Source organism: Hyaena hyaena, unplaced genomic scaffold, assembly GCF_003009895.1.
Source record: "Hyaena hyaena isolate Hyena2069 unplaced genomic scaffold, ASM300989v1 scaffold_59, whole genome shotgun sequence".
Classification (NCBI taxonomy): Eukaryota; Metazoa; Chordata; class Mammalia; order Carnivora; family Hyaenidae; genus Hyaena; species Hyaena hyaena.
This window is the reverse complement of record NW_024080691.1, coordinates 1,731,689-1,750,550: the sequence shown is the minus strand read 5'-3', so window position 1 is coordinate 1,750,550 and position 18,862 is coordinate 1,731,689. Positions and strand designations below refer to the sequence as shown.

At 42.0% G+C, this 18,862-nt stretch overlaps 1 long non-coding RNA gene across 1 annotated transcript; it reads left to right on the top strand.

The window, feature by feature from the left end:
- Positions 1-9,202: 9,202 nt before the first annotated feature.
- On the top strand, positions 9,203-17,912 carry LOC120231619. The gene is made up of 2 exons (XR_005528364.1): positions 9,203-9,266; positions 17,483-17,912. It is a non-coding gene; the product is annotated as an uncharacterized LOC120231619 (long non-coding RNA).
- Positions 17,913-18,862: the final 950 nt, after the last annotated feature.

The following is an 18,862-nucleotide window of genomic DNA, read 5'->3' as shown; positions in this document are numbered from 1 at the left end:
ACCTCAGAGACGTAGCAAGGAAGTAGGTCCTAGCTTTTTCATTGTGAAGGCCCACTATTACTATTTTCTGATTCCTGGGCGTCCCAAATTAAAACATATCTTACACTCTTTACCAACTGCATACATGAAGCCACTATTTATTTTCCTATTTTTAATTTTTTTAAGACATAGATAACTACCACTTAGTGAGTGGGCCATATGTAGTGCTGATCCAACACCTCGCTGATGATGTCCAAATAAAGGCAAAAGCAATTGCCAATTCCTCAGGTGGTTTTCAGTTTAATTTCCACTGATGGCACAATTTCCTCAGGCAGTGTGAAATTCCAAGTCCCTCACAAGGACCCCAGTACTCTTTCTTCTGAGGCCCAGAGGTCTGGGGACTCAGGTTGGACATAATTGTAAAATATGGCCATGGCCTTCCAGCCCTGGGAATGTAGCTCTGATAACCTCAGAGAAAGAAGGTATAGCTTGGACCACTCCTCACATTGGTCCTTTTTTCTCAGAACAGGCGATCTGAAGGAATCCAAATGTATTTTTTAAAGCAGGTGAATGAGGAGGCTTTGAAAGTGGGCTCCTTTTCTTTCCTTAGCTTATGCTGAGTTTTTGACACTAGAGGGAGTATGTGGACAGAGCAGAAGACCATCCTTTGCCTTTATTTCTGCAACTAATTTTATAGTTTTTGTGAATCCTTGAGTCAGAGGAGTCCATTGTCACAAAAGTTGTGTGCTATTTTATATTTTATTTCACATTTTAATGGCTCAAAAGTGACCAGGGTCCCCTATCCCCTACAAATCCGGGAACTTTTTTTTCCTGATTGTACCAGGGAGCTGGCAATGACACAATGACACCCAATTACAAGTTTGCTGATTCCAGCAAAGAAAAAGATGAAAAGGAAAGAAAAATAAAACAAAAGATTTGGTAAAACATTATTATATTTTGCAATGTTACATCACACCTGACAGTGCCTCTCATTGATTATTCATTTATTCCTTCAACTAATCCTTATTGAGCACTATTTATGGTATCAGACACTGTGCTAACCCCTGAGGACCCAGGCTTAAGACACAGTCTTACCCTCAGATTGCCATCAGTCTAACTGTAGTCAATACTATGATGAAGGAGAAAGGTGCCAGGGGGATGTGTAAGAGAGGCTTATACTACCCAAGGCAGGAAGCCCTGGGAAGTCTCTCATTTGCAAGGATGAGTAAAAAAGTAATTTAGTTAAGTGGAGTTGGTGGATGGTGGTATGAGGTGTGCAAAAAGAAACAGCGCTCGCAAAATCCGGGAAGTGTATGTGGGATAGTCTGATTTCTTTTTTTTAATGTTTTATTTATTTCTGAGAGAGAGAGAGAGACAGCGTGAGCAGGGGAGGGTCAGAGAGAGAGAGGGAGACGCAGAATCCGAAGCGGACTCCAGGTTCCGAGCTAGCTGTCAGCACAGAGCCTGACGTGGAGCTCGAAGCCACAAACCGTGAGATCATGACCTGAGACGAAGTCAGATGCCTAACCGACTTATCCACCCAGGCACCCCTGGGATAGTCTGATTCTTTTAAGAGAATGGCTGATGGAGGGAATGAGTTGAGGCTAGAGGGATTCAGAAGCCAAGACTGGAGCAGGTGGGGCTGGCCCTCAAGCTCTATTTGACTCCGCCTGTGGCTAAAGAGAATTCGCTGAAGGGTGTTAGGCTGGGGAGTGGCATTAAAAAGAAAGGGTCTTTGCCTGTTCTTTGCTCAGTGCTCTTGTCTAGACTTCTAAGAGTCAGGGCCATGTATTTCACCTAGGTCTCTCGTCCTACATACCAACCCGGAGGCCCTTCGAGAGCCCCTCTTTCCTGGCCGGAGATAAACTCTTGCCTGGCAGAGTCCATAGCTCCAGCCTCAAGGTGCCTGATCAGAGAAACCTTCCTCATGGGATGGCTTGGCTGCCTCGGGTCTCAAAGGCACCTGCCTGGGAAACAGGACCTTAGGCTCTCCTCATCTTCAGGGCCAGTTTCTGCACTGGGACATAGGAGAGTTGGCAAAACTCGCCAAAGCCTCACGTGGCCCATGTCCTCCCTTCCCTAACCACAGAGTGGGGCATTCTTCCCCAAAGAACTCCTAATGTGTGGTTGTTGCTTTATGTCTTCATAGGAGCCCATTCATATGCATGAGTGCATTTGAGCCCCTTAGCAACTCCATGAGTTGCGTATTATTGCCCCTATTTTACAGGTGGGAAACCTGAGTTCTAGAAGGCTGAAGTGACCTGTGTCCCAGGTCACAGATCAAGTAAGGAGTGGAGATCAGAACTGAACATACCGCACACAGTGCAGAGAAGTCGCACTGTCACTTCCCCCTCCACCATTTATTTTCATCGGGCGCAGGGCATAAACTGTGAAATCATGGCTACTATTAGGGACGCAGGACCTGTCATCCTCCAAGAGGCTATTTCACATCTTTTTTATTCGTTCAATATGCAAACTCTCTAAGACAGGGGTGGCAAATAGGTTTTACCTTCATGACAACTCTCTTCGACTGACTGCTCAGAAAAAAGCATTGAACTGTATGGGGCTACACTGGGGTGCAGTAGGAAAGAACACTGCTGTTGACTGGCAATGTCTGCTATGGATCTAGGGGAGGGAAGGGGCAGCACATATGCCATTTCTAGTACATTAAGATTATGCTTCCCTTGGGTTTTCACAATCCTGTGCTAGGTCATGACATGTCTGCTGACACCCACCTGTACCCCCAACATTCATTTTGCTCACTTTCTCTTATTCCTTCCCTTCTCTGCAGAACCTGTCCCTGCCCATTTAATAAAAGCTCCAATAGACTGAGCAGGTAATGGGTGTGAGGCGCTTTGCACATATTCTTGCCAGGCCTCCAAACAATCCTGCAAGATAGGTAGAGACAAGAACAGGTTTATAGAGGTTACCTAATTTGTTCAAGGGCATGTTATGAGTGAGCTAGAATTTGAACCCTGAACCCAAAAGCAAACATTGCGTTTTTGTGGTGGGCCATGAGTCCCATCTTATTTACTGTTTGATCTGACTCTCACAACAGCCCTGGGAGGTAGTTCTCTGGGTCTGCAGCTGAGGGATGCCGGGGCTCTGAGAGAAGTTGAGCTGGCTCAGAGCCGCGGAGCCCTGACTCGGGGCTCTAGGCTCCGGCCTTCACCTGCTACTCCGCCAGGCTCTTGAGAGGAGCCCTGGGTCCACACAGCCCCTGCGGAAGCTGGTCTATACCACTGTGGTGAGAATTTGGGGGCCCTTGACTAATTTTGCCAAGTCATCCTTACTCTGTGTTCAGCTTTCATCAAGAAAGTCATTCTTTACTTGGTAGCTCCTTCTTCTGTAACTTAGCCTCTTTCCTTTAAAAAAATTATTTTTTGAGGTGAGATTCACATAACATAAAATTAAGTATTTTATTTTTAAATATATATATATTTTTAAGTTATTTGTTTATTTATTTTGAGAGAGAGAGTGAGAGTGGGAGAGAGAGAGTGAGTGAGCATATAAGCAGGGAAAGGCAGAGAGAGAGAGGGAGAGAGAGAAACCCAAGCAGGCCCCATACTGTCAGCATGGAGCCTGATGTAGGGCTCAAACCCACAAACCGTGAGATCATGCCCTGAGCTGAAGTCAAGAGTCAGACGCTTAATCGACAGAGCCACTCAAGCACCCCTAAATTAAGCATTTTAAAGTGAACAATTCAGTAGTATTTAGTACATTCACAGTGTTTTACCACCACCACCTCTATCTAGTTCCAAAATGCTTCCAACACTGCAATGTAAAACCCTTTACCTAGTAAGCAGGCTTTCCCCACTCGCTGCTCTTCAAGTCCTTTGCTACCATCCATCTACATTCTGTCTCTGTGGATTTATCTATTTTGGGTATTTCATATAAAATCAATTGGATTATACAACATGCAACCTTTTGTGTTTGGCTTCTTTCACTTAGCATAATGCTTCGTTCATGTTGTAACATATATCAGTACTTCAATCTTTTTTATGGCTGAATAATTTTTTTTGGCTATATATACCACAACTTGCTTATCCTTTGATGCACTGATAGACATTTGGCAATTTCCATCCTTTGACTATAATGAATAGCGCTGCTATGAACATGTGTGGACATATACTTGCTTGCGTGTCTGTTTTCAATTCCTTGGTATATATACCTAGGAGTACTTCAGAGTCATATGGTAATTCTGCTTAACATTTGGAGGGAAGACCCATTTCTTGTTGAAGTAGATGAGGAGTTCCTTATGAAAGAGAATGTTTGTTTTTGGAAGATCAGAGGTGAAAAAGGATATCCTCTACAGATGAGCAGAACAGGTGTGGCTAGATATGAGAGAATTGGAAGTGGAGAAACTATAGTACCCCAAAGTGCTATGGGCAGGAGGGGGTGTTTGTAAGGTGTGAAGAGTAGCCTGGAGTAGAAGGCCTTTGGGCGGTGGGCGTCTCCTGAAGGTGGCCCTTCCCCTGGAGATGGTGCTCTTCCTGAGGGACACTTGTGACACTGCTCAGCTCTAAGCAGCTGCAGAAAGCCCAGCAGTATTGTGAGCCTCTTTAAATTTGAGTATTTTCTGGGTATTTGCATGGGCATATTAGGAATGATGGCCATAAATATGAACCATAAAAATATTGATATAGTGATTCTAGCAGCACTTAAGGCATGAGCTTGGATCTACAGTAAAACTGGTTTGCAAGCACAATTCTTTCCAGAAACATACTTGTAATCCAAAGCACTTGTATATCAAAGTGATTTCAAGAACCATTATCTCAGTTATGATCATGTGACATTCAATGTCACAAACTACTCATATTGTAAGACATTGCTCATTTATCAAGTTAAAATTTATGAGAAATGTTTGCTCATTTTGAGGAACACTTACAGAACAAGTTACTAGCAATCTAAGTTCTTCTTGAACTACAGAAAGAGACACTGATAATTCTCAAAACCTCAACACTAAGAGCTGGCCATGAAAGGCAAGTATATGCAGGACATGGGCTGTGTGGGCCTAACAAAGGATCATAAGGCAGAATCAGGATGACAAGTGAAGCCTTTCTGGACAGGAAGAGGGCAGAAATATTTCTTTAGATCTACCTGGCTAAGTATCAAATGGTTTCACCATTCCTGAAGATACCTTCCCCATACCACTATGGTGGTTATAATTGATTTCATACATACTTATATTTCAAAACTTGGCATAGTAATTTCTATATATTTTATTTGATAGGTTACATTTGTTTATTCTCAACTTTTTGCAGCCATGATTAAGGTTCCAAACCATGAATCATGCATATAAGATTCTGATGTCCAGAATGGGCAGAACCAGTTATGCAGCCTACAGGTGCAAAATGTGATCTGACTACAGGTTTTTTTTCTGTATTCTAGGCCTTGATAAAAACATTATTTATGGGGCACCTGGGTGGATCCATCAGTTAAGCATCTGACTTCAGCCCAGGTCATGATCTCACAGTCCATGAGTTTGAGCCTTGAGTTTGGGTCTGTGCTGACAACTCAGAGCTTAGAACATGCTTCAGATTGTGTCTCCTCTCTCTCTGCCCACCCCCCATTTGCACTCTGTTTCTCTCTCTGAAAAATAAATAAACATTAAAAAAAACCCCACTATTTATGTTGCCATCTCGGTCAAATGGATGCCAAGATGTCAGTATGGTTTCTGATAAGATAGCCAGCTCTAAAGTTGATGGGCAGATGCAAAGGGTCTAGCCCTTCTGGTTTAAATTATCCCAACAATTGCTTTGTCTCACTCCTAAAATAGCTGCACAGCACCAAAGATAAATATCAGAATTTACGTCCTTTTGGATAGGCAGGCACATTCACATCTGGATCTGAAATATGAAGCCTGTGGCCCTGAAACACAAACAGTTTCTTCACAGAAGTTTCCAACAAGGAGAAAATCTTGGAACCAATCTCGCCTTTGCCTACAAAATGATCAAACTGTAATTATCACATTTAAGGGGTAATTGTTCCAATTGTACCAGAATGGGATGCTCCAGCCCTCTTTCTTCTGCTGACACAAATAGAATTGCTACGGAGATGGAATGGTACTTCCAGAACAGCTTGCTTTGAGCTTGTTCTTTTTATAGTGACTCCAGGGTCAGGGAAAGGTGCTGTGTGGGCAGGCCCTATCGAGTCTGCTGGGGTGTCAGCTTCTTAAGCTCTTCCCTCTGCACAGTGAGGCTCTTTGATACCCACCTGCAGCCACAGACATAGACCCCAGAGTAGCACACACATTGACCTAAAACACTGGAATTTGAACCGTTTTGTCAGATACTAGGACTTGGACAGGAGGCCTGATAGTTTTCAGATATGCCACTGGGCAGATGAAGTGGGGCGTCTGTTCTGAGTTGCTCTCATGGGGGCAAAATGAGGACAATAGCCCTTCAATAATGGGGATCTCAGGACATGAAAAGAGTTAAAAATGAAGGATAATATCACATACTGAGCAACTACTATGTTCTAGGCACTGTGCAGGGCACTTTCTCATATGTCATTTTAATTAGGTAGCAAAATCTCAGGTAGTTGAAGCACAATGGACAGAAATGTTGACGGGGGCACCTGGGCACCTGAAGCGTCCAACTTCAGCTCAGGTTATGATCTTGCCATCCATGGGTTCAAGCCCTGCATTGGGCTCTGTGCTGACAGCTCAGAGCCTGGAGCCTGCTTAGGATTCTGTGTCTTCCTCTCCCTCTCTGCCCCTCCCTCCCTCAGTCTCTCTCTCTCTCTCAAAAGTAAACATTGAAATAAAATTAAAAAAAGAAATGTTGAGGGTACAGTGTTTGGGAGTCAGCCAAGTGAGGAGCCCTTTTATGGGAGTGCAAAGTTCTTGAGCTTCTGTCTTTGGCATAAGGTCTCTGGATAAAAGAATAGTGGCAGGTCACAGAGCAGACACAATCCTGCAAACTACCTGTGAGCAATGGAGGTGAGCTTAGGTAAATTGGTGGTGGGGTTGGGAGAGGACACAAGAACACAGAGACTCATTTTTCTCTTTCTATTTGGAGATCACCACAGCAAAGGGGCATGGGCAGGGACTGGTGAGAAGCAAAGCAGAAGCAAGACCCTGAAGGGCATTGTATGTTACGTAGAGAAGTTCTGACTTTCTCCTTGGGCACTGGAAGGCTGTTGGTAAGCTTTAAGAATATGATTTCATTTCAACTTGGAATTGGGAAGAGAAAGATTTAGAGTAAGAAGGTAGTGGATACCATGCTACATGCTGGGGAGACACTAGCTTTTTGTCAGGAATTTTCTGGTTGCTAACTGCACCAACTCACCTTGAAAGCCAACTGTATGTCGGCCACACATGCTTCCTCCTCTATGCACACAGGGCAGAATGGTTCCAGATGCATTCTGGAACATCTGGAACAGGGGCTTGAACATGACCAGGCTTCTTGTCATCCATTGTTTTCACTCTCGTATGCCTGCCAGTTCTGCAAGGTAGAGTCATGGTTATGATGATGGTATTACTAACCAGCTGTGTGATATTGAGCAAGTTACTTAGCCTTGCTTTGCCTCAGTTTCCTCATTCATAAACAAAGATAATCATAAAATATTTACCTCTTGGGGTTGTTGTGAGTTAATGCCCATAAAGGGCTTGGCATGGTGCCTGGTACATAGAAAGTGTTTAAAAAGCATTAGAAGTTATTACAATTCTTCAACTGCAGTCTGGCTTTTCCCATATGATAGGAAAACAGCCTTTGGCAGCTCAGAAGTTTTACATCTGACTTTGGCCACCAGAGAGAGACTGAGTTTTCTCTGGTCCCAAGTTCAAACATCCAAAAAGAAAAGATTCACAGGCCAGCTTTAATTTGATTTTGCTCCTGGACCAATCAACATGGTCAAGTGGACAAGTGCCATGATTGCCCCATTGTGATCTTTGGTCTCATAGAGATCACGAACGACCATCAAGACAAAGTCCTCAGCCAGCCTACTGAAGAAGGAAGGATCCCAACTTCCCCCAAGTAATGGGCACCTTGATGGAAGCACTTACCAAGTCCAGCAGACCTTCACATTTCAGAGGGTACTTACCAAGGTTTTTGGGGCCTCTGCACTTGCGGAATCCTCCAAAGCTTCATACTGCCACATGGAGTTTAGAAAAAAGATAACAGAAATATTGTGATCCTACCGGGCTCTATTTGTAGATATGACAATGGACGATGGAAATACAATCGATGCTAGACTCCTGGGTACTTGGTCAGTTCTCTGGTCCTAAGGCCTTGAGCTTCTCCCTGACATCTGGTGCCTGAGACCTGATTTCCAATCAACAATTCTACTCCCTTGGTTCTTGGCTATGCCCCCTACACAGCCTTCCCTTTTTCCCTTCTTAGAGAGCCTAGCTTGTGTCTCCTAATACCCCCAGATTCATTTGCTGGGGCTCAGGGACTAGATTCTAATCTCTTACCAATCCTCTTACAAATTCTTCTCTGAGTGGGATAAAGATGATGGTAGAAATAGGAAGCACCACCATTCTCTCCCCTCTTTGTCCTCCAGGGCCTTGATTATACCAATCTTCCCAACATTCTCTTGGCTCAGTGACACTTTCCTGTACACCAGCCTTATAGCAGCTGTGATTCAAAATCTCCTTAACAAAATTCCAGAGGAGCCCATGTCTTAGACCCTTAGGGTGGTTTGAAAATGTGGAGAACGTTAAATGGAGAATGGAGAATGTTAAAATCTGTAAATGTCAAGGGTCTACAGTACAGATATGGAGAAGTTCTTCCTATCTTGAGGGATTGATTGAAGTCTTTTTGGTATAGATGGCACTCAGCTGAGCCACAGGGGATGGATAGGACTCTGGCAAAGCAGGAGAGCAGTATTAAGGGTTAAAGGGGGGAAGGCACTGGGGACAAGGCAGGCCATGTTTTGGGAACAGTGAAAGTTGGATGTTCCTGAGCCTCAGGGTGAATCGAGAGATGGCAGGAAATAAGGTTGATTTGGCACAATGTGGCCACTGGAAGCTCCAAGACAAGTAGCATTTTTTTCTCCAGCAGCCACAGGTGGGTAAGGTCTTGAGTGTCTTTTGCACTGTTGTAAGCAATAAGAAGGAGCCTATATTATGAAGAAACAGGGTAGAGTTGGTGGGGCACAAGTGTGTGTTGTTTCCTTATGGAAGTCAGCCTCTCTATGGTGAGCAAGTGTTGTTTTCACATGATAGATTTAAAAGTTCTTCATCTCATAATATATATTTCTCATCTTTGTTTCAGTTTCCAGAAGATGCTCAGAGTAGTATGCAGTAAACACTTGTGGATTGGAGATGTGCCGCCTTCCAAGTGAGTTTTCTGGAACCTAAGTATCTCCCATGTAAAATCTTCTCAGATTCCCTATCTCTGATGGATACATACGTGAAAACGTACTTAGTTGCCTCACTAGACTATCAACTCCAGGAGGGCAGTGACTAGGTCCTATTTATGCCCGTAACTCCAGCATCTAGCCCAGGCCCCTGAGCAAAGCAAGTTCTTAATACGGCTTAGGGAAGCTGAGCTGTGATGAAGAGGGAGTCTGAGCCTTGGGAATAACCATGGAAGGTGAAAGGCCAGGAGCAGTCTGAGAGGGTGTGTGGGTGGGTCATAGAAGTAACAGACTGTTCACCTGGTTAGCAGAAAGGGGGTTGTGAAAAAGCACGTATGGCTCACAGAATTTCTGGGAGGGTCAAAGAAACAGAATATAAAAGGAGCTTCTGGAAATGACTTCCCTAATCACACTGCAGGGTTCCTGCCTTTGCCAAAATCAGGAAGCTGCTGCCCCAGCCGTGCTCTCTGAACCCAAGGCAATTTGAATCTGTTCGGCTTGGAGAACTCTGCTTTGTCTCTCTTCCCATGCAACTCTGTTCTGAATTTAAGTCTCAGGCCAGGGCATCTGATTAGAGAAACTAAATCACATTCAGAACCTCAGTGAAAAGAAGTTTGGGCAATTGTGTTTTCAGTTTTGCAGCCCCTGTCCAGAGCCCCTTACAGGGGCCTGCACAAACGAGTTCACCACCGTGTCTGCCCTGTGGCTGCTGGGAAGGCTACCGGGATGCGGATGGGGCATCAGGAGCTACACAGCCTTATTCATTCAGCAAATATTCTCTGAGAATGCACAGTGTTTGGGACATGCACAGAAAGAGGTGCAGAGGCCTGGTTCTGGCTGCTGGAGGCACTGTATATACATGTTCAGTATGAAACTCTCAGGCCTGCCTTTGGACAGGACCAGCTCCAGAGGCTGGGTGAGGATGGTGCTGCAGTCAGGAGTCAAGGAGCAGTGCCCATCCACTGGAGGACCCGGGATACAGATCCTGGAAATGAATCAGGCTGGGCCTGCTAGCATGAAATTAATCTTCCAGGCAAAAGTCACTCTTCCAAAGGTTCTCAGAGCTGGCAGGGTCTTGGCGGTTAGCTGGTCCAGCCATGGTGGTTACACAGGCTTCCTCCTCTCCAGCATCCCTGAAGATCAGCTCTCTCCAGGCTCTTGGGTTTATCTTTCAGTTTTTACGTTCTCATTTTATGGGTCAATATGTGGCAGGTTTCCGCCCAGATGAAATATGTGAACAGGTGTAAGAATGGAAAATTAGGTAACAGCAAGTTTAAAAATGTTAACGAAATCAGGACACAAAGGGATAGTAAGAGCTCAGTTCCCACTGCAGCTTAGTTACCGTGGCAGAGGCTATGAACACACACATGAGGCTGTGCTCTGAGGTCCTCTCTGAACGGTAGAGGATGGGAAGATCATCATCACAGAAAGCGCTGGAGAGGATACTGTTTAAATCAGAAGAGAATGGATATACATGAGCTTCCTTTGTAGTAACAGGACCTAAAATGCTCCTATTTCATTTATTTGTCTCCTTGATAATAGTGTGAGGTCTCCTGGCCCAAATCTGAGTCCACATCCTCTCTTCCTTCTGATGGACTAAGGACTAAGCCTATGGTGGCTGCAGCAAAGTGCCGTTCCAGCTCTAGGGGCCATCAGCAGTGTGTAGAGGCCTGCTCTCCAGCCTCTTGGGCATTGAAGGTGGTGTGAGGACAAACAATGGGGCATTTATTGAAGAGATATGTAGTAGTAAGGAAAACAGAAGCATGAGCCCAGTGCTGGAAAGTTGAAAGACAGGCCTCACCTTAGGGGTGAGGTATTCTTAGCATAGTCAGGCATAAGGGAGCCCAAGAGGTGCAGGAAGACACATTATGAATAGGTGTGTTAAGAACCCAGGGCCTCAGGAGCAGAATGGTGTAGCTCATCACTCTATGGCTAGACCATTAGGGTGCACTTTCTTTCCTCTTTGTAAGTCTTTGGACCTATCCAGGTCTCAGCAGGAGACAGCTGGCATTCCTCAGCTGGAATTTTTGAAACAACTGTGAAATGAAGGGATTATTTGTAAACATGTGTACAGAGATAAGGATCCCACAAGGAGATCCTGGAAACTAGCAAGGGCAGGAAGCCATTATCATTCCTGGCTGATGGAAGCAAGGAGAGGAGATGGTGGTCTTGGAGCCTGGATGAGAGTTGCTGCCATTTAAAGATTGTCTGACTGGAACAGTGGCCGCAGGGGAAGGCAGATGTCGCCAGACCTGGGGTGTGGGAAGATTAAATACTGTGAGCTTTCTCTCCTCCAGGCTCCAATCTCTTGCCAGTTGCCCCATTGGCTGAACCTCAATGCAGTTGTTCCCACAGGAAGGGATACTGTGTCCAACCATCTGCTTTGCTAGGTCCTTGAAAATGCACACCTTTTCTCGTTTATTCCTTATGATATAATACCTCTGTAAATAAGTATTCTTATTCCCACTCTACAGATGAGAGAACTAAGGCTTAGAGAAGTGAAATAACTTGCTCACAGCCTTATTAACTGTCAGCACTGGGATCAGAGTCCCAAGTGGGATCAGAGGGTCTCTCAGCTTTCCACCATAGGCAGCAAATGAAGTGGGTAAATCCAAATGTTCTCAAGGAGCTGTTTGGGAAGTTATTCCTAACAAGATCTTACCCTGGCTGTCCTTTTAATATTTTTATCTACTTCTGGTAAAAACAGCACAGATTTATAATTTCAACTGCAAGATCTGTTCCCAAATGAAAATAGCCATGACATTTTTTTACACAAATATATATGCATCCCTCACGAACTGATATATATATATATATATATATTTTTTTTTTTTTTTTTTTTTTTTTTTTAACCAGCCTCCAGATACTGGAGTAAAGTGGTTTTAGGAAAATTGTTTTTGGCAACTCTTGCTTTTGAAATAAATGCATTATTGTGATTTAAAAAATGCTTTTGATAAAATTTCTTAGTCAAAGCAAAGATTCACTTAACTGAATTTTCCTGCAGAGGTGTTAGATATTTTTGCAGCCTCCCAGAGTACGTCAGAGTACAGTCTCTGAGTATCTCCCAGCTAGAGTGTAAATAAAAAAGTAAAATTAATTTCACTATCTCAATAAAACAATTATTTACATTTTGGTGTATTTATTTAGTCTTTTTTCTTAAGAGTTCTTTTCTTTAAAACATAATAGCAATAAATAACAATGTATATATAACTTTATAGCTTACTTAAAAAAAACTTAATATTAACTTTATTAACTGTTTAATGTAAGTTGTACATTATTGCCATTTTCTAATGTGGGCACAGAGACTTTTAACCATTATATTAGACGATGTAGATTGAATTTTTTTAAAGTTTATTTTATTTATTTTGAGAGAGAGCATGCATATGTGTGCGCCTGAACAGGAGGAAGGGCATAGAGAGAGAGACAGAATCCCAAACAGCTTCTATGCTCTGTAAGCACAGAGCCCAAGAGGGGGCTCAATCCCATGAGCCTAAATCGACAGTTGGACACTTCACTGACTGAGCCATCCAGGTGCCCTTGTAGACTGAAGTTTTAAAGCCAATCTCTTATTGTTGGACATTTGAGTCTTTTATAAACAATATAAAATATTTTCAATTTTTAAGACTGACTTCCAGAATTGACTTTATTGGATAAGAGCATATATGTTATTGCTCTTTTTATATATTGTCAAATTGTTTTATAAACAATTTTATAAATTTATCCTGGTATTTATACTTTTCAATGCATCAGTTTCCCTATACCCTTAGTAGCACTGAATGTTATTGCGACAAAAAGTTCTTTTTCTTTACTAATTTCACATATAGGATGGTACCTTATAATCATTTTTAGTCTTTATTTTTTTGATTATTAATGAGATCATTTCTCTAGATGCTTGTTTACTAGTTGTAAATCCCCTTATATGAATTTTGACCTCATATATTTGGTCTAGTTATCAATTGGGCTCTTAAATCTATAAATTTATAGAAATTATATATTGCAGTGTATGGTATAGATTTTTTTGGCATTTATATGCTAGAGAAATAGTAATCCTTCCTCTAAAATATGCTATGAATATTTTTTCATAATCTGTCATTTGCTTCTATGTTGACTCTTTAATAATATGTATATTTTAAAAGAAATAAAGCAAGAAACAGATTCTTAACTATAGAGAACTGATGGTTAGCAGAGGGGAGAGAGTGGGTGATAGATTAAACAGGCGAAGGGATTAAGGAGTACACTTGCTGTGATGAGTACCAGGTGATGTATGGAAGTGTTGCGTCACTATACTGTACACCTGAAGCTAATATTACACTGTATTTTAACTAACTGGAATTAAAATAAAAACTAAAAAAAAACTAAAAAAATGAGAAATTACAAATGGCATTTTCAACAGGATAGCTGGGTCCATAAGTTTCCAAAAAATCATGTCACAAAAAGTGGGATCAAAGGGACTGTGCAATTTAATCTGGATCAGACTTAGGCAAGTGCATTCTTCACTTATGTGCAAGGATGGTGCATTATAGAGAAATCAAACGTAGTCTGTGCAGTTCAAGAAGTCATAACCAAGGAAGTGGAGAAGATGGGAAGTTGCAGAGTGTAAATAGTAAATGATATTTCCTGATTATGTTATTTTTATTATTTATTTGAGAGAGGAGAGAGAGACACGGGGAGAGAGAGAGAGAGAGAGAGAGAGAGAGAGAGAGAGAGAATCCCAAGCAGACCCCATGCTCATCATGGAGCCTGACTCGGTGTTCGATTACAAGAATAGTGCGATCATGACTTGACCCAAAATCAAGAGTTGGTCTCTTAACCTACTGAGCCACTCAGATGCCCCTAAATGCTTTTTTTTTTTTTTAAACTAAGTAATGCTGCTTCTCTTTTCAAGTGTTCCCATTCAGCCTTACCCCAAACCTGAGATGTTTGCCCTAAAAGGGAAAGCCCTATTTAGTACCTGGGGGAGGGGTGCTGCCTTTAGGTGATAGGAAACATTAGAATTCCCTTTCAGCACAGAGAACCCAGTCCCTGAAATGGTACTCACCTTTCTGGAGTTAAGTATATTGAATGTTTCTACTAGGAGAAGTGTGGTGTAGTTTTTATGCCCATACTTAATTAAAAATGAATGAACAAGCCAAAAACCAGCTCTAAGTGTGGGATGGAGATGGAAGGGGAAACAAAATCCACACAGGATGTTCCAAGAAGGAGCACAGAAAAAACTATTAGAGGGGAAGACACTTAAATCTAAATAAGCTTCGGTTTTCTTATCTATACCATGGGGATGGATAGTAGCATCCTTCACTGATTTGAAAAAACATTTCTTTTTTGATTTTATCAGCTCTGACATTGGGATGTAGAGATGAAATGGTGGGGATTTTTCTTTCTTAGTAATACATGAGGAAATGGTACTGTTTATAAATGAAGGGGTCTTATACAGGGATGCATGAATTACATGAGATAATATATACCTTATGCATTCACACAGAGGGTGAGGTATATAATAAGTATTAAGTAGACTATGTTTATTTTATAAATATAGGGAATTTTGTTTCTTCTTTTGCAAAATAGTAGTTCAACAAAGAAACTTAATTGCTTATGGAAATAAAGAGAAAATAACGAAGTGGTGATTTTTAGCTAGAAAACATGAGTTTTATAAAGAAAAGCATAAGTAAAGGTGATATTTGGATTGAAATGATTTAAAGCTTAAAAAGATTTTTTTGATGTATTCCCAATTCTTTCCAAATTCTACTAAAATATTCAACTGAAATTATCCTTGGAAAATGAATTATATTTATACATCAATTTATGGAGGATCAATATCTCATAATATCAAGCCTTCCAATTCAGAATATGGTATGTCAAGACCATATTCAGTAAGTTTTATTGTTTTTTTATTCATATTATTAAGCTTATTTCTAGATATGTTTATAGCTCTTTGTTGCTATTGCCTTTGGTTTATCCCTAAAGGTTTGGTAGAACTCTCTAGCAAAACTGTCTGAACTAACTATCTTTTGAAAGAGGGTATTTTGAGACCTTTCTCAGTGTTTTCCCTGGTTATTGGTAGCTTATTTAGAAATTCATCTTTTTTACTTGAATCATTTTTGGCAATTTATGCTTTCTAACAGAATAGTATTTTTCATCTAGATTTTCAAGTTTATCAGAAAAGGAGTTATTCTCATGATTTTAATAATCTTCTTTGCATCGATAATATCATCATACATTTAGCTTAATACTCATTTTTGGGGCCTTTTTTTCTTCAACTAAACTCGTTATATAGAGATGCACCACGCTCCACCATTTAAAATAGAGACAAAGGACACATCCAAAGAAAGATTAGATTAGGCAATTTACCAATTCATGGAATTCACTCAGTGGTTTTATCCTTTTCCTTTCCAAGGAGCTGTGTCCCTGTCTACTGCAGGCAGTGGCTGGGTGCCCCAGCCTCTGTATCTACAGAATTCCCTGCCATGCCTGACCCTGCCCAGAACAGGCGGGGTGAGGGGGTGGGGGGATGAAATGCCTCTGAAAGTGAAGGCAGAGGATTATTTCTGCAGTTAACTGATGTACCCTCAGTTCATTTCCTTTCTCATTCTGGTCTGGACCAAGCAGCCTTGAAGGGATAGGGAGGCAGAGCTGGCTTTTGAGGTCACAGTTCTCCACCAACCTGCCTCCTGTTCAGTTCCAACCACTCCCCTCCCCTTTGCCCATCCCTTCAGGTTTAAGCAGAGAAAGGGGGGACTTGATTGGCAGCTGGGAGGGAGCATGGAGCACCTGCAGAAAAGCAGGTTCTAGCTTTTCTAATTTGTGAATAGCCCCAGGCTTATCTTCCAGTCCATTCAATCCAGTCTGAAAGCTAGAGAAGAAGTGGGGAGGGTTCTGCTAAAGAAAAAAATAAGTATCGAAATCTATAGAGTTCAGAATGAAATTGTTCTCTAATATCATGTCCTAAAGATAATCACTGTTAACAATTTGGGGTATTTCTTTTCCATTGTTCTGCAACTTGATTTCCTCACGGTCATATTTCAGACGTCTTTCTGAATCAGTACATACAGGTCTATTTCATTTTCTTAGTAATTGCATAGTATTACATGGTATAGGTTAAACATTATCCTTTAAGCTGCTGTTCCTATTAACAGAACTTAAGTTGTATCCTTTTTTATTATTATAAACAAAACTCCGCTGAATATTCTTATAGGTAATTTTTAGTGCATGTATGTGAGAATGTCTATAGGAAGAATTTCTAGAAGTAGAATGGCCAAATCAGGGTTTGCACATTGAATGTGTTGAAACATATTGTTATATTGTACTCTAAAAGTCCTCACTGATTTGCATACTCATATGAAGGCATTCCTTAACTTTCAAAAGCTTACCAGCATGCAGCATGTGAATCGCCTGAATCAATAGTTCCCAAGTTCTCCAGAGATGTGGGCAATCCTCAAAACTCTTTCAGTGCAGGTCAACACACTTTTGTGTGCCTGTTATGGGCACTAAGGTAGGCATGGGGAATTCAAGGATGTCTAGAGGTTGGATCACACTCCATCTTACAGAAGTTTACAAGCAGGGAAAGAGACAAGTAAATGAAAAGTAAAAGATAATGTGCTAGGCATCAGGATATAAATAAAATACTGAGCGTACATGGAGAAGGGAATAAGTGCCTCTTTCTGGGGCCCTTGGGGAAGCTTCCCAAAAGACCTGGGTCTTGAAAGATGAGTAGAAATTCTGGTAAAGAAATAGAGAAGGTCATTGTAGGCAGAGGGACTAGCATGAGCAAAAGCCCAGAGGTCATGAGTATATATCATGTGCTGTATCAGAGGCAGTGTTCCATTGACCTGCAGGATAATCAAGCAAGGAAGGAGCAGTGAGAAAATCAAGCAGGAGAGGTGGACCCCATTGTGAAGGACCTTTGAATGCCACATGAGGGGGAAATGTTGAGTCAGGTGCAGAAAGGGCAGAAGGCAGAGTGCTCGGAGCCCTAGAGAGTGATTAAGAGACTATGCATAAGTTCAGGCTGAGTGATAAAGAATGGAATCAGGATGACTGTGCTTGGAACAGAGAGGAGAGGGCTGGAGGTATGGTCAGTATTTAGACATGTTCCTTTGGGATCTCAGATGCAGCCTGGATTGAGCCTAGAGGCTGTCATCTGGGTCAAATTTATTACACTAGATGGCTAATAAAACTGTATTGATTTCATTTTGTTTTGCAGCAAGAAATCCCTCTGCTGGGAGAAATGTCAAATCTGATGTGTCTGAGAGGAATGAACAATAGAACTGCTGGCTGGTTCGGCTGAAAGCTGCGGTCTCAGGACCAGGGCTGCTTGTACAGTTTAATAGGCTAAAAGAGCCTGACACTGCCCTGGGGTAGAGAGACTGGGGAGAAAGAGGGGAGAAAACCAAAGGTGAAGGTAATGACCTTATAAAAGAAAATCCAAGAGTTAGCATGGACACATATTAATCAATCAATCAATTAATCAAACCTGTTTAAGAATGTACTCTGTGCTTAGCAGAGTGCTGGCCAGTGAAGACATAAAGTCTCTGTTCCCCAGGAACCTGGTCCAGGACCAGATTCCAAAATGCTTGCAAATGGTTTGGTTTGGCATGGTCAGATCTTGTCTTCAATAAAATGATGAAGTTTGAGATATTGGTTCTAGTAAGTCCTGTCTACACCCTCTTTCTACATCCAACCCCACCCCAGGCTTCCTTGTGATAGTAGGTTTGTGTACTATTCTTGTTTTCAGCTAACTGCCAGCTCATCTCCATTAAAGCAGCAAGTGATGATCAGACCATTTCTAACAGTAGCTTAGGGCAGGATCCATCCTGAGCTTTCTTTTTCAATATGTGTGAGAGATAGCCTGGTTCCAGCTGGTCCCAGCCTGATTGCTCATTAGCTTTGTGATTTTGGAAAAATCGTTTGGCCTTTCTGAGCCTCATTTGACTCACCTGAAAGTGTGAGACACCATAATTCTGTTCTGCCCTCCTCATGGGATGGTTGGAAGGTTCAAAGGATGTGAATGTGCTTTGAAAATTGTCAGGTGTCGTGCAAAAGAAAGAGTCTAGAATTACTCCCTGTGCTTTCAGTTGCTCAGAGTCAAGATACTCAGATTGTGACTGCAGGGTGTTCACAGTTTACAGGGCGCTCCTTTCTTTACCCCAACCCTCAAGGGAGTGAACATACCACACTTTGGTCCACCTCCTCCCTTTCAAAGGTGCTGGCTCTGAGGTTAGGGGATTGAACTAATTTTTCCCAAGAAGATATCTGTGAGAAGGGCAAGGTAGGTGAGATTTAATGAGGAATTCCTGAAGATTTGTATGTAGGTGGCAGGATAAGATAAATTAGGCTTGTACTCCAGCAGAAGAGATCAGGTCAAACATTATGAAGAATAACCTGGTTTTATGGTTTGGGAGACATTGGACTGTGCGACTTTGGAACTTTTTAAGACCGGACTGTTGTCCTTTCTGACCAACAATGCAACTTTTGGCAAGTTACCAAGGTCACCCAGTTACCATTTACTAAGTTATCAAAGGTTTCTGGGACTCAGTTACTTCCTAGGGGTTGTACTGAAGTAATATAGTAAGTGTGCCAACAT